General features: G+C 39.4%; 1 pseudogene; it reads left to right on the top strand.

The window, feature by feature from the left end:
* The first annotated feature begins 1,848 nt into the window (after positions 1 to 1,848).
* LOC129088180 (2-iminobutanoate/2-iminopropanoate deaminase-like) lies at positions 1,849 to 2,302 on the top strand (annotated as a pseudogene).
* Positions 2,303 to 15,232: the final 12,930 nt, after the last annotated feature.

The raw sequence follows: 15,232 nt of genomic DNA on the forward strand, positions 1-15,232 counted from the left end.
CATCCACTCCACTCTTGGTTCCCTATAAACTTTTCTTTATTTTACTTAGTGTAACTTTTGTTTTTGCCTGGGTCTTTTTTAGGCTGTTGAAATACCCAATGAGTTCCTTGAGCATTTCAATAACCAGTGTGTTGAACTCTGCATCTGATAGATTGCTTATCTCCATTTTGTTTGGTTCTTTTTTCTGGAGTTTTGTTCTGTTCTTTTATTTGGGTCATATTTCTTTGTCTCTTCAATTTGGTAGCCTCTGCATGTTCATTTCTATGTATTAGGTAGAGCTGCTTTGACTCCTTGTCTTAGTAGCATGGCCTATTGCAGAAAAGTGCACCAGTAAGTTGGATGGGGCAGAGCCTTAGGAAATTGCCAGGGCAGGGCACCCCCATGTGAACCAGGTTGATGGAGTCTCTGTTATGGTGTCACCACTCTTGGCTCTGTGCGGGGGGAGGGCTCAGAAAGGGAACAATGCCACTGCCTGACCTCTGGACTTTTATCCAGGATGAAGCTATCCCCAGCACTCAGCCTGATGCCAAACACTTCAATTTCTCCTTGTATGTCACTGATGCCCTTTCAGTTGCTTCCCTAGTGCTGAAGTCCAGAGGGAGTGAGTCTGCATAAGTCCTAAGTCCATTGTGGGGACTTTAAGAGGAGACTTCTGAGAATCCCACAGTGTCTTCTGCTGCCCCAACCCCCACTGGTTTTTACAGCCAGAAGTTATGGAGATTTATCTTCATGGCACTAGAACCTTGGGCTGAGTGGTCTGGTGTGGGCCTGGGATCCCTTGCTTCTGAGGTATCCCTCCTGATTTTTATTTACCACATGTGGACGTGGCATTGCCCATTCTGTGTCTCTGTGCTTTTCCATGCATCTCCATTTCTCTGCCCTTCCTACTCATCTGGATGAATATAACTTATTTAATTTCTTGGTGGTCAGACTTCCATACAGCTTGATTTTCTGATGATTCTGGGTGTTATTTGTTTTGTTGTTCAGTTGTAATTTTTGCTGTGGTTGTGTGAGGAGGCAAGCCATGTTTATTTACTTGCAGTTGTATTTCCTATGTCCACTTTTTCTAGATCATTTTTCTCTCTCTTATTAAATTAAAAATTTTTTTTTCAGATCTAAATTCTACCATGAGCAGTTTATAGCCATTGTCAGGTTTTATATCAATTATTTTTAGCAGTAACATTTATTATGAATTGGATAGAATACTGACAGTTGTGTTCATTCTTAACTAATCCTAGAGGGTATATTCTTGAATTGGTGTATTATCCAGAATTGATCTAAGTGATTTTGTTTCTTTAATTCCTCATTATACTTCTAAGCAACATATACTAACTCTCCATGTACTTGGAGCAAATAAATTGTGGAGATCAAATTGTTCCAGGAATTCAAATAGTGAGATAACCCATCTCTTCACTAGTAGTAATTTTTCTGAGGATCAGGCTCTGTTTTATAATTGTATTTGTCTTTACTCACCAATTCTTCCTATGGTCTCACTCCTCAGGATCCCAAATCCAGGAAGAATTCAAGTCACTGAAAAATTAACACATTTTTTTTTTGGGTAATGGAGTGAGGGAATAGTCTTTCATGGATACCATATTTCCCCACTTTCATTCTTGTCCCTGTTAAATATACATTAATATCAAAATATAGGATTTAAACATTAAGCTCTTAGTGACTTGACCTAGTGTTATTTTCCATTATCTAAATAGTTATTGAAACCCCATGATAATTTTACATATTAATATTAGAGGCTTGATGCCTTAGGGCTGGGGTGAGGGTTATGGAGGGGACATTGCAGGTGTATGAGCTTGTTCTTTCAGAGGAGCCCACAAGAGAAAAGTATTAGCTATGTTGTTCTTGATTAGGAAGGTGATCAGCACTATGAAAACCCCAGGGGTCATTTGTCCTTACAAACATGCTCTGTTAGTCTCCTGAACTATCTACATTTTAGGATAGCTAGGTATGGACCCTTCAAATGGAACTTATTCCAGGAGGGTTGGTGAAAGAAGCTAAATAAGTTTTTATAAACAAGTTTTTATAAGCATCTCAACATTGCTTCTTCTGAAAGCTACATGTTGTGACTTCACTAATGTGATACAAACAACTTTTTCTAGCTGCCATTAATGACTTCAATACTGTCAGTGAAATCTATAAACAGAATTTCAAGAGCAGTTTTTCAGCTAGAGCTGCTTTCCAGGTTATGGCTTTTCCCAGAAGAAGCGGGGTTGAGATGGAAGCATTAGCTGTCCAAGGACCTCTCACAACAGCAGGAGTATGTGCAAGCCCAGTGTTATTAGTCTGAAATATTTATAATCTTTTAAAATTAACATCTTAAGTTTTACAAGTAATGTTGGAAAATGTTTGACTAAAATATCTGAAGCATTATGAAAATACCATATAATAAGTAGAATTAAACATGAATTTAGGATTAGATAGTGAGTCCAGTTACTGATGTTATCAATTACACTTATGCAAATATATATTACTGAATTTGGAGAAAGATACTCTCATTAAATATTTACTGAAGTAAAGGAAAATAATATGTAGACTGATGAGTTACTATTCCTGAGGAATAATAAAGAGCATATCTGATTCAATTATATATATATAGTATATGTATATATGTATATATAAAATTATATATTCAGTATAGTACTGTGAATTAATTACAGAATTAGGCACTGAAAGTTATTTTAGACATTTTTATATGAAGCAGTAGAGTATAGTGGTTAAGGGCATGGACTCTGGAGCCAGACTACCTGCGATCAAATATTGTTCTACCATTTATTAACTTTTTAACCTTGGGAAAATGACTTAACCTTCTTTATTTCTTTTCTTAAATTTATTGTTAAAGAGGGGGAAAGAAAGGGAGAAAAAGAGGGAGAGAAACATCAATGTGTGGTTACCTCTTGTGTGCCCCCCGATGGAGACCTCGCCTGCAACTCACACATGAGTCCTGACTGTGAATTAAACCAGTTACCCTTTGGTTCACAGGCTGGCACTCAACCCACTGAGCCACACCAGCCAGGGCAAACTTATTTCCTCAATAAAATATTTCCTCTGTTTTATCTGTAAAATAGGTATACTACTAGTACCTTACTTATAAATTTGTTGTAAGCATTAAATAAATTAATATGTATAAAGCACTTGGAATAATGTCTGGCACGTAGCAATGATGATGACGGTGGTGATGATGATGATAGAGTAAGAGGAGGAAGACAAGGAAGAAGAAGAAGATGATGAGGAAGAGGAAAATAAAAATCTTTGAGTGGAACATCATTCTGTACTAAAAGGAAATAAATTATCAAGTCACAAAAAGACATGTAAAACCTTAACTGTATGTTGCTAGGAGAAAGAAATCAATCTGAAAGACTATATATACCATATGATCCAAGTACATGAAGCTTTGGAAAAGGGAAACAGTAAAAAGCTTAGTGAGTGCCAGGGGTTGGGGAGTGGCGGAGAGGTTAGAGGAGGGATGAAAGGGGAACACAGAATTTTAGGGTAATATGTTACTATAATGATAGATACATACATGGCATTATCCATTTGTCAATACCCAGAATATACAACACAAAGAGTGAACCCAAATGTAAACTGAAGATTTTATTAATAATGTGTTAATGTTGGTTCATCATATGTACCACACTAATGCAAGAAGTTAATTGGGGGAAACCATGTGCAGAGGCAGAGGAAGTATATGGGTATATATATTTTCTGGCCTCAGTTTTTCTTTTAATATTGTGTGTCTTTTCCATTACCATTTATCCCACCCCCCATATCCTCTGCTACCTCCACCTACCCACGCCCCTGACAATGTTTTTCTTTTGTATATAAAATGCCATAAAATTATTTAAAAAAAATTTGTTATAAAAATCAAGTGATAATTATATAAGATATAAACACTGAACAAATAATGTTAACTTAAGACAGCATTTTTTTTGCCACCTTTGTAACATAAGTGAGATTGATATCTGGTTAAAACAAATTAACAGTGGTAAAGATATATGTCTTTTTTCTTGTGTTTTTAAAATGAAATTTATTTGGGTGACATTGGTTAAGAAGATTATATAAGCTTCAAGTGTAGAATTCTATAACACATCATGTGTGCTCACCACCCAAAGTTTTGTCTTCTTGCATCTCTATACATTTGACCCACTTTACTCTCTTCAACCTCCCTCCATCCCCCATCCCAGACTCTGATAACCACTGTACTATTGTCAGTGATAATGAGTTTTTTGCTTTGTTTTGTTTGTTCATTTGTTGCTCTTTGTTTTATTTTCCACATATGAATGAAATCATATTGTTCTTGTCATTTTTCCATCTGACTTACTTTGCTTAGTGGGATGCTCTCAAGATCCTTCATGTTGGTGCAAGTGGCAGAATTTCATCTCATGGCTGAGTAATATTCCCTATGTACCATATCTTTATCCAATCACCCATCAAAGGATACTTGGGTTTTTCCTTTGTCTTGGCTACTGTAAATAATGTTGCAAAGAACATAGGAGTACATATCTTTACAAATAAATGTTTTCAGTTTATTTTTTGTAGATTTTTAGAAGAGAGGTTGCTGGGTCATATGGTAAATCTATTCTTAGTTTTTGGAGGAACCTCCAAAATATTTTCTATAGTGGCTCTATCAGTATACATTCCCATCAGCAGTGAATGAGTATTCCTTTTTGTTTTCTCCATGTCCTCTACAATACTTGGTATTACTTGTTGATAATGGCCATTCTAACAGGGGTGAGGTTGTTTATCAATGTGATTTTCATTTGCATTTTTCTTATAAATAGTGAAGTGGACCATCTATTCACATATCTGATGGCCCTTTGTATGTTTTCTTGGAAACAGTGTCTGTTCAGGAGCTTGACCCATTTTTTTTTATTGGAATGTCTGTGTAATTTGTTGTTGTTGCATAGTACGAGTTCTTTATACATTTTGGATATTAGCCCCTTATTGGATGTATTGTTTGTGAATACAGTGGTACATCAACACTCATTGTTAATTTGTTCTGGAACTTGTAATGTGTGCCAAAACACACAAGTACTGAATGATGACACATTTTATTTTGCAGGGCAATATCATGACTCATACAAGTTATAGGTAGTACAATGAGTCCTGAGCAAGTGCTGAGTGATGAAACATTTTTTTTTTTCTCATCAAAATGTGATGAGTACAGGGTTTGATGAATCCTGAGGCCAATCAGTACCTAAACAGGACTCTATCTTCTTTGGTTGGTTTCTTTTTGTTTCATTATCAGTTTTGTTGTTGTTGTACAGAAGCTTTTTAGTTTGATATAGTCTCACTTATTTTTGCTTTTACTTCTTTTGGCTTTGGAGTCAGATTCATAAAATCCTATCTGAGACCAAGGTTTATAAGTCTAGTATTTATGTTTTCTTCTATGTATTTTACTGTTTCACATTTTATATTTAGGTGCATTTGATCCATTTTGAGTTATTTTTTGTGTATGCTGACAATTAGCAGTCTAGCTTCATTCTTTTGCAAGTGGCTTCCCAATTTTCCCAACACCATTTATTAAAGAGGCTTTCTTTCCTCCATTATATGTTTTTGGCTCATTTGTTGAAAATTAGTTTCCCATATAATTGTGGATCTATTCATGGGCTCTGAATTATGTTTCACTGGTCTGCATGTCTGTTTTATTTTATTTTTTTTGCCAGTATCATACTGTTTTAATTATTGCAGCCTTGTAGTATGATTTGAAGTCAGAGAGTATGATACCCCAGGCTTTCCCCCCTCTTTTTTCAGATTGCTTTGACTATTTGGGTTTTTTTTTTGTTCCATAGAAATTTGATGATTTTTGTTTTTGTTCTATATCTTTGAAAATGCCATTGTGAATTTATGGGGATTGCATTAAATTAGTATATTGCTTTGTGTAATACAGTCATTTTAACTACATTGATTCTTCTAACAATGAACATAAAATGTCTTTCCATTTTTTTGTGTCTTCTTTAATTTCTTTCAATAATGTCTTATAGTTTTTAGTATATAGTATTTTCACATTCTGACTTCTGGACAAGATGGAGACATAGGTAGATACACTTTGCCTCTTCACACAACCAAAAGAAGGACAACAACAAATTTAAAAACAAAAAAATAATCAGAACTTCCAGAAAAACAAACTGTATGGAAGTCCAAGAATGGAGGAATTAAAGAAGAAACATTCATTCAGACTGGTAGGAGGGACAGAGGTGGGCAGCTGGGGCAGAGAGGACATGCAGCAAGGCAGTGATTGGAGGACCAGGTGGGTGAGGCAACAGCTGGTGGACCAGACAGTCTCATATTTGTTTGTGGATAATTGGGGAGGAACAACTAGGGAGCGAGACAGACTGCGCAATCCAGGGTTCTAGTGCAAGAAAAGAAAGGCTCAAAATCTCTGGCTGTAAAAACCTGTGGGGGATGTGGCAGTGGTAGAAACTCCCAGCCGCACAGGAGAGTTCACTGAAGAGACCCACAGGGTCCTAGAATATTCACAACCTACTCACCCAGGAATCAGCACTAGAAGGGTCCAATTTGTTTGGGGGGTAACGGGGGGAAGTGACTGAAGGCCAGCTGAGAGCCAAGCAAGCAGCATTGTTCCCTCTCAGACCTGTCCCCCACATACAGCGTCACAACACAGCGACTTGGACTGCCCTGTCCTGGTGAATAGCTAAGTCTCTGCTCCTTCCAACGATTTCCAAGGCATGCTGAGACCAAGAAATATGGCTTAAAAGGAAGAAGTGATCAAAGTTTCAAAAACAGAACTAAGCGATGAAGGTGTAGCCAATCTATTAGATGCACAGTTCAAAACACTGGTAATCAGGGTGTTCACAGAAATGTTTGAGTATGGTCACAAAAATGGAGGAAAAAGGCTATGCAAAGTGAGATAAAGAAAAATATACAGGGAACCATCAGTAAAGGGAAGGAAACTGGGACTCAAGTCAACAATTTGGAGCAGAAGGAAGAAATAGACATTCAACCAGAACAGAATGAAGGAACAAGAATTCAGAAATATGAGGAGAGGCTTAGGAACCTCTGGGACTTTAAATGTTCCAACATTTGAATCATAGCAGTGTCAGAAGGAGACAAGGAAGAGGAAGAAATTGAAAACTCATTTGAAAAAATAAGGAAAGTAAACGTCCCCAATCTGGTGAAGGAAATAGACTTCCAGGAAGTCCAGGAAGTTCCGAGAGTCCCAAGGAAATTGGACCCAAGGAGGAACACACCAAGACACATCATAATTAAATTACCCAAGATTAAAGATAAGAAGCAAATCTTAAAAGCAGCAAGAGGAAAGGAGACAGTTACCTACAAAGGAGTTCCTGTAAGATTGTCAGCTAATTTCTCAAAAGAGACCTTTCAGGCAAGAAGGGGCTGGAAGAAGTATTCGAAGTCATGAAAGGAAAGCACCTACACCCAAGATTACTCTATCCAGCAAAGCTATCATTTAGAATGGAAGAGTAGATAAAGTGCTTTCCAGTTAAGGTCAAGTTAAAGGAGCTCATCATCACCAAGCCCTTATTATGTGAAATGTAAAAGGGACTTATCTAAGAAAAAGAAGATAAAAAATATGAACACTAAAATGACAACAAACTTACAACTATCAACACCTCAACCTAAAAAACAAAAACAAACTAAGCAAACAACTATAACAGGAAAAGAATCACAGAAATGGAGATCAGGGGGGAGGGAGGAGAATGGGGGGAAAGGTACAGGAAATAAGAGGCATAATTGTTAGGTTAAAAATGACAGGAGGAGGTTAAGATTAGTACAGGAAATGGAGAAGCCAAAGAACTTATATGTACGACCCATGGGTGTGAACTAAGGTTGGGGGAATGCGGGTGAAAGGGGGGTGTGGGGCAGAGGGGAATAAAGGGAAAAAAATGGGACAACTATAATAACATAATCAATAAAATATATATTAAAATATTAAAAACAATATTTTCACATCCTTTGTTAAGTATATTCCTAGGTATTTTATTATTTTTGCTGTAATTATAAATGGATTTTTAAATTTCTTTTCCTGAAATTTTATTGTTAATGTATAGGAATGCAATGAATTATTGTACATTGATATCGAACCCTGAAACTTCACTTTATTGTTTTTTGTTCCTACTAGCTTTTTGGTAGAGACAAGATAGCGATCTAATAAGAACAAAATTGAAGAAAAAGAAAAAATGTTAAAAAGCTGTATAAAAGGAAAAAAACAGGCAAACTGAAAAAGAATGAGATGGAATTCGTCTCAGCAGAGTCCAGTGCTTGGCTGCAGGCTTCTCCTTCTGCATCTGACTCTGGCAATGTCAGGCGTCATCCCTACTAGCGCTAAGCAGCCTGTTTGAGGCTACATGCAATCCACAGTTGTGGTTGTGTCCTTCTGTCTTGGCTGCATCTGGGATGGTCCTCGCTGCTCTACCCTGCTGGCTTTTCATCAGCACAAGACCCAGGCATGGGTCATGCAAAGTCTGAAAGCACTGCAGGCACCACCTCCACCTGCCTCTCTCTGTGGCCCTGTCGTTAGTCTTAGCCTCGCCGCTGACTCGGCTGTTTCTGAGAGGACCTCTGGTGTGATTGGGGGGATGTGGCCCTCGGATCTTCCCTCAGAGGTGTTGTTCATACTTCAGAGAAGGTGGTGGTGTGTTCTCTTGCCACTGGACCACACCTCTTGGTCTGTCCCAGATTATTTCCAATAATGTACACTTTCTGATAAGTTAGCTACCAGTTTCATGTGAGTGGCCAGCCTGTATAAAATGGTCAGCTCTTTCCTGCCTCATGCTGATGGCAGCTCTGTTTGAGAGCTGAGGCTAGGCAGGGCCCTGAATTTTTTCTGCACCAATTTCTGCACTCTCTACTCAACTGGTTTCAGTGGAATACAGCCTGAGGAACCAACATTTCCTGTAGCTGCTGAGAAAAATTCAGAATGGCCCCTCTGTGGCGTCTCCCTTTCTTTCCTCTGTGGATATGCATCCAGCAGCTCCTGAGGCTGGCTGAACTGTTTCGCAGGGGAGGGTTAGGCACACCTTTCCCTTCCAAGATGTTTTCACTCTGCAGTCGGGGTAGGGGTCTGCCTGGCTGCAAAGAATCTCTGGCGCTCAACTCTTCCCTAACTTCTAGCCCACTGCTTTTGCAGGAGATGCAGTCCAGAACTCTGTTCTGCAAAGCCCCTAGCCTGCTAGCCAAGCTGGGCAGGAACCAGCAAACTCTGTGTTGTGCAACTCTCTGACTTCCTTTCCAAGCTGGACTCAGTGGCAATGAACAGCACCTTTAATGTGGTCTCTTTGCTGGAAGAGCGCAACACGTGGGGTCTTTGCCCAGCCAACTTTCAGCTCCTTTTTAAAAAGACTCTATGTGGTACCCATACCAGAGTACTGAGTCACTGTCTAGTTCTCTGTGCATACCCCTCCCCCAAAAGCCAAATGTCTCTCATGGTCATGGCTGGCTGCAGCCTGCCAGTGTCTCTGACAGACCCAGGTGCGGCAACCTGATAGTTTTAGGAGTTGGGTCCCTATTTGGAATTCTCCAGGTTGGCGCTACCATTGTGGATGTGCTGCTCGCTGTCTGTGTGTAGCCTGGGTCTCCCAGACTCCCTATATCCTCCCTTGTCTGTCCCAGTTAGGGCTGGGGATTCCTGCTCCGAGGTGGTGGGGAGCTCCTAACCTGCAATTTCTGTCTGGTCTCTCAGCTGCTGCAGGCACCATGCACAGGACATTTCCCCTTCAATTTATAACACCTCCTTCCTGTCTTCTGTACTCCTTGGTTTCAAAACTTTTTTTTTTAAATTTTACTTTAATTTATTTTTTCAAATACATTTGTCTCTGCGAACTCCTCACCAGTTTCCCTTGCCCCCTCCCACTTCCCTCCCTCAGCTCTTCCCCTTTGGTTTTGTCCATGAGTCCTTGCTATATGTTCCTTGACTTTCCCCTTCCCTTCCTTGTCCCCGCCCCCCAATCCTTCCCTCTTGTCTTTGTTGATTTCTTTTCCTTTCACTGTTGCTGGTCTTATTTTCCTTGCATCTTTGTGTTGTTGGTTAGGTTCCACTTATAGGTGAGATCATATGGTATTTGTCTTTCGCCCCCTGGCTTATTTCACTTAGCATAATGCTCTCAAGTTCCATCTATGCTGCCGCGAAGTGTAGTAGTTCTTTTTTTCTTTCTGCTGCGTAGTCTTCCATTGTGTAAATGTACCATCACTTTTTGATCCAGTCATCTACCGATGGGCATTTAGGTTGCTTCCAACACTTGGCTATTGTAAATTGTGCTGCTATGAACATTGGGGTGCAGAGGTTCTTTTGTATTGGCGTTCTGGGATTCTTAGGGTATAGTCCCAGCAGGGGAATCACTGGATCAAAAGGCAGTTCCATTTTCAGGTTTTTGAGGAAATTCCACACTGCTTTCCACAGTGGCTGCACCAGTCCGCATTCCCACCAACAGTGGACTAGGGTTCCCTTTTCTCCACAGCCTCGCCAGCACCTGTTGTTTGTTGATCTGTTTATGATGGCCATTCTGACCAGTGTGAGGTGGTACCTCATGTGGTTTTGATCTGCATTTCTCTGATGGCTAGTGATGCTGAGCATCCTTTCAAATGCCTCTGGGCCCTCTGTATCTCCTCCTTGGAAAAGTGTCTGCCCAGGTCCTTTGCCCATTTTTTGATTGGATCGTTTCTCTTCTTGGAGTGGAGTCGAGTGAGTTCTTTATATATCTTGGAGATCAAACCTCTATCTGATGTATCATTAGCGAATATATTTTCCCATAGGGTTGGCTCCCTTTTCATTTTGCTGATGTTTTCTTTTGCTGTGCAGAAGCTTCTTATTTTGATGAGGTCCCACTTGTTTATTCTTTCCTTTATGTCCCTTGCTTTAGGAGACATATTGGTGAAAAAATTGCTGCGTGGGATATCTGAGAGTTCCCTGCCAATGTTCTCCTCTAGGACTTTGATGGTGTTGCAACTTATATTTTAAGTCTTTTATTCATCTTGAGTTTACTTTTGTGTATGGTGTCAGCTGATGATCCAATTTCAATTTTTTGCATGCAGCCATCCAGCTCTCCCAACACGATTTGTTGAAGAGGCTATTATTGCTCCATTTTATGCTTCTGCCCCCTTTGTCAAATATTAGATGCCCATAGAGACCTGGGCTTATTTCTGGGCTTTCTATTCTGTTCCACTGGTCTATGGGTCTGTTCTTGTGCCAGTACCAGATTGTTTTGAGTATAGTGGCTTTGTAGTACAGTTTGATGTCCGGTATTGTGATCCCTCCTACTTTGTTTTTCTTTCTCAAAATTGCTGCAGCTATTCGAGGTCGATTATGGTTCCATATAAATTTTTGAAATGTCTGTTCTATTTCTGTGAAATATGTCATTGGTATCTTAATAGGGATTGCGTTGAATCTATAAATTGCTATGGACATTTTGATGATAGTAATTCTTCCAATCCATGAGCATGGTATATGCTTCCATTTATTTGTGTCTTCCTTAATTTTTTTCTTCAATGTTGTATAGTTTTCTGCGTACAGGTCTTTTACATCTTTGGTTAAATTTATGCCTAGGTACTTTATTTTTCTTCTTGCTATATCGAATGGTATTTTTTTTCTGAGTTCTTCTTCTATTGCATTGCTGGTGTACAAAAATGCCTTTGATTTCTGAATGTTGACTTTGTATCCTGCTGTTTTGCCAAATTCAATTATTAGGTTGAGGAGTTTTTTGGTAGAGTCTACAGGGTTCTCTATGTATACTATCATGTCATCTGCAAACAATGATAGCTTTACTTCCTCCTTTCCTATTTGGATGCCTTTTATCTCTTTCTGTTGTCTGACCACTGTGGCTAGGACTTACAATACGATGTTGAAAAGAAGCAGTGAGAGCGGATATCCTTGTCGTGTTCCCGGTCTTAGTGGAAAAGCTTCCCGTTTTTGCCCGTTGAGTATGATATTGGCTGTAGGTTTTTCATATATGGCCTTTATTACTGTGAGGAAAGCCCCATTTATTCCCATTTGGCTGAGTGTTTTGATCATAAATGGGTGCTGTACCTTATCAAATGCTTTTTCTGCATCTATTGAGATGATCATGTGGTTTTTGTCTTTTCTTTTATTTATGTGATGTATCACATTTACTGATTTGCGTATATTGAACCATCCCTGCATCCCTGCGATGAATCCCACTTGATCGTGGTGGATAATCTTTTTAATGTATTGCTGGATGCGGTTTGCCAATATTTTGCAAAGGATTTTAGCATCTATGTTCATCAGCGAAATTGGCCTGTAGTTTTCTTTCTTTGTAGGGTCTTTATCTGGTTTTGGGATCAGGGTGATCCTGGCCTCATAGAAAGAATCTGGGAGTCTTCCGTCCTCTTGGATATATTGGAATAGTCTGAAAAGGACAGGGGTTAGCTCTTCCTTAAATGTTTTGTAAAATTCTCCTGTGAAACCTTCCGGCCCTGGGCTTTTGTGTGCCGGGGGTTTCTTGATGACTGCTTGAATTTCCCCAGCTGTTATCGGTCTGTTCAAGCTTTCTGTTTCTTCTCCTTCAGTGTTGGAAGATTATACTTTTCTAAAAATTTGTCCATTTCATCAAGGTTTTCAAGTTTCTTGGCATGTAATTGTTCATAGTAGTTTCTGATGATCCTTTGTATTTCTGTGGTATCAGTTGTTATTTCTCCTCTTTCATTTCTGATATTATTAATTTGGGTCCTCTCCTTTTTTTTCTTGATGAGTCTGCTTAACTGCTTGTCAATTTTATTTATCTTTTCAAAGAACCAGCTCCTGGATTTGTTGATGCTTTGAATTGTTCTTTTCGTCTCTATGTCATTCAGTTCTGCTCTAATCTTGACTATTTCCTTCCTTCTCCTTGCCTGGGATTTATTTGTTGTTTCTCCAATTCTTGAAGTTGTAGTGTTAGGTCTTTTATTTGAAATGTTTCTATCTTTTTTAGGTAAGCCTGTATTGCTATGAAGTTCCCTCTCAGGACTGGCTTTGCTGTGTTCCATAGGTTTTGGACTGTTGTCTGTTCATTTTCATTTGTTTCCAGAAACTTTTTGATGTCTTCTCTTATCTCATTATTGACCCATTCATTGTTTAATAGTCTATTGTTCAGTCTCCATGAGTTTGCAAGTTTTTGAAGTTTCTCTTTGAGGTTGATTTCCAGTTTCAAGCCCTTGTGGTCCAAGAAAAAGTTTGGTATTATTTCAATTTTCTTGAATTTGCTGAGACTTGCTTTGTGTCCTATCATGGGGTGTATCTTTGAAAAACTGCCATGAGCATTTGAAAAGAATGTGTATTTTTCTTCTTTGGGATGTAAGGTTCTATATATGTCAGTTAAGTCTCTTTGGCTCAGTGTGTCATTCAGCCCCACAATATGTTTATTAATGTTTTGTTTGGAAGATCTGTCCATTTTTGACAGTGGGGTGTTAAAATCCCTTACTATCAGTGTGTTGCTGTCTATATCTTTTTTGAAGTCATCCAACAATTTCCTTATAAACTTGGGGGCTCCTATATTGGGAGCATATAAGTTTACAATGTTGATGTCTTCTTGATAGGTTCTTCCTTTAAGTATTATAAAGTGCCCCTCTGGGTCTCTCTTTATGGCCTTTGTTTTGAAATCTACTTTGTCTGATACAAGTATGGCAACCCCGGCTTTTTCTCATGCCCATTTGCTTGGAATATTTTTTCCATCCCTTTACTTTCAATCTGTGTAGGTCTCTTGCTCTGAGGTGGGTCTCTTGTAGGCAGCATATGTGTGGGTCATGTTTTCTTATCCATTCAGCTACCCTGTGTCTTTTGATTGGGGCATTTAGTCCATTCACATTGAGAGATATTACTGATAGAAACTTATCTTTTCTCTTTGTACCTGTGTTCCTCTCTCTCATTCTTTTCCTTCATCTTCTTAAACCAGTCCCTTTAGCATATCTTGGAGTGCTGGTTTGGTAGAGATGTATTATTTTAGTCTTCTCTTGTCTGGGAAACTCTGTATTTCCCCTTCTATTTTAATTGAGAGCCTAGCTGGGTAGAGCAGCCTTGGTTGTAGGCCCTTGCTTTTCATGACTTGGAATATTTATTGCCTTTCCCTTCTGGCTTGTAGTGTTTCTGTTGAGAAGGCAGCTCCTAGGCATATCGGGGCCCCCTTGTATGTTACTTTCTCCTTCTCCCTTGCTGCCCTGAGGATTCTCTCTTTGTCTTTGACATTTGCCATTTTAATGATGATGTGTCTTGGAGTGGACCTCCTTGAGTCCCTCTTGAGTGGGGTCCTTTGTGCCTCCTGGATCCATGAGAGCCTTTCTCTCCTCAAATTAGGGAAATTCTCCATCATTACTTTTTCGAGGAGGTTCTCTATCCCTTGCTCCTCTTCTCCTTCTGGTATCCCTATTATATGGATATTATTGCTTTTCAGGTTGTCCTGCATTTCCCTAAATGCCTCTTCATTCTTTTTGCATCTTTTTTTCCATTTCTTGTTCATTCTGGGAGCTTCTTTCTACCTTATCCTCCATCTCACTGATTCGATCCTCCGCTTCATCCAGCCTGCTTTGGATTCCTTCTACTGTGTTCTTCAATTTAGAAATGGTATTCTTCATATCCTCTTGTGTCTTCTTGATAGTCTATGTCCTTTTCCAGGCTGATAGAGTTTGCTGTAAGATCCTGATAATTTCTCTGCAGTTTCTCGTAGTTATCTTTGAGCTGGCTGAGCTCATTGAGCTTCCTTAGAACCATTGTTTTGAATTCAGTATCTGAGAGTTCCCTTGCCTCTATTTCATTTATCTCTCTCTGTGAGGAGTCCCCTTTTCCACTCATTTGGGGGGAACTTCTTTTTCTTCCCATTTTTGTGAGAGTCTGTTAAGTATTTTTGTCCTGTACTTTTCTTTCTGGGCCTGCCTCTGATGATGTCAGTTGTTGACTCTATATGACCTTGGGTTGTTTGTTTGAGCCTTCTAGGAGTCTACTGTCTAATTCCTGCTTGGGGCAGCTCTGTGACCCCTTTGGTCAGGGCTGGGCTATTTTTTGGTATCTCTCTGCACTCTCACGCTGGCTCCTTGAGAGCGCTCCCGGCGCGGCAGGATCCCCCGCTGGCCTGGGCTCCCATATATTTTTTTAAAGGCACTGAGAAGACCACTCTTCCTCCTTCAAGGGAAAAAATAGATTCTTCCCTAGTTGCTTGGCTTATTAACAGAATGTTCAGCTGTTTTGCTGCTTCTGAGCAGCTTCTTTGAAATTACTCCCAAAGGAATGGAATGTTAAGTATGATCCAAGAAACTG

This window comes from Pteronotus mesoamericanus, unplaced genomic scaffold (genome assembly GCF_021234165.1).
Source record: "Pteronotus mesoamericanus isolate MK-2021 breed Mesoamerican mustached bat unplaced genomic scaffold, CSHL_Meso_final scaffold_54, whole genome shotgun sequence".
Lineage (NCBI taxonomy): Eukaryota > Metazoa > Chordata > Mammalia > Chiroptera > Mormoopidae > Pteronotus > Pteronotus mesoamericanus.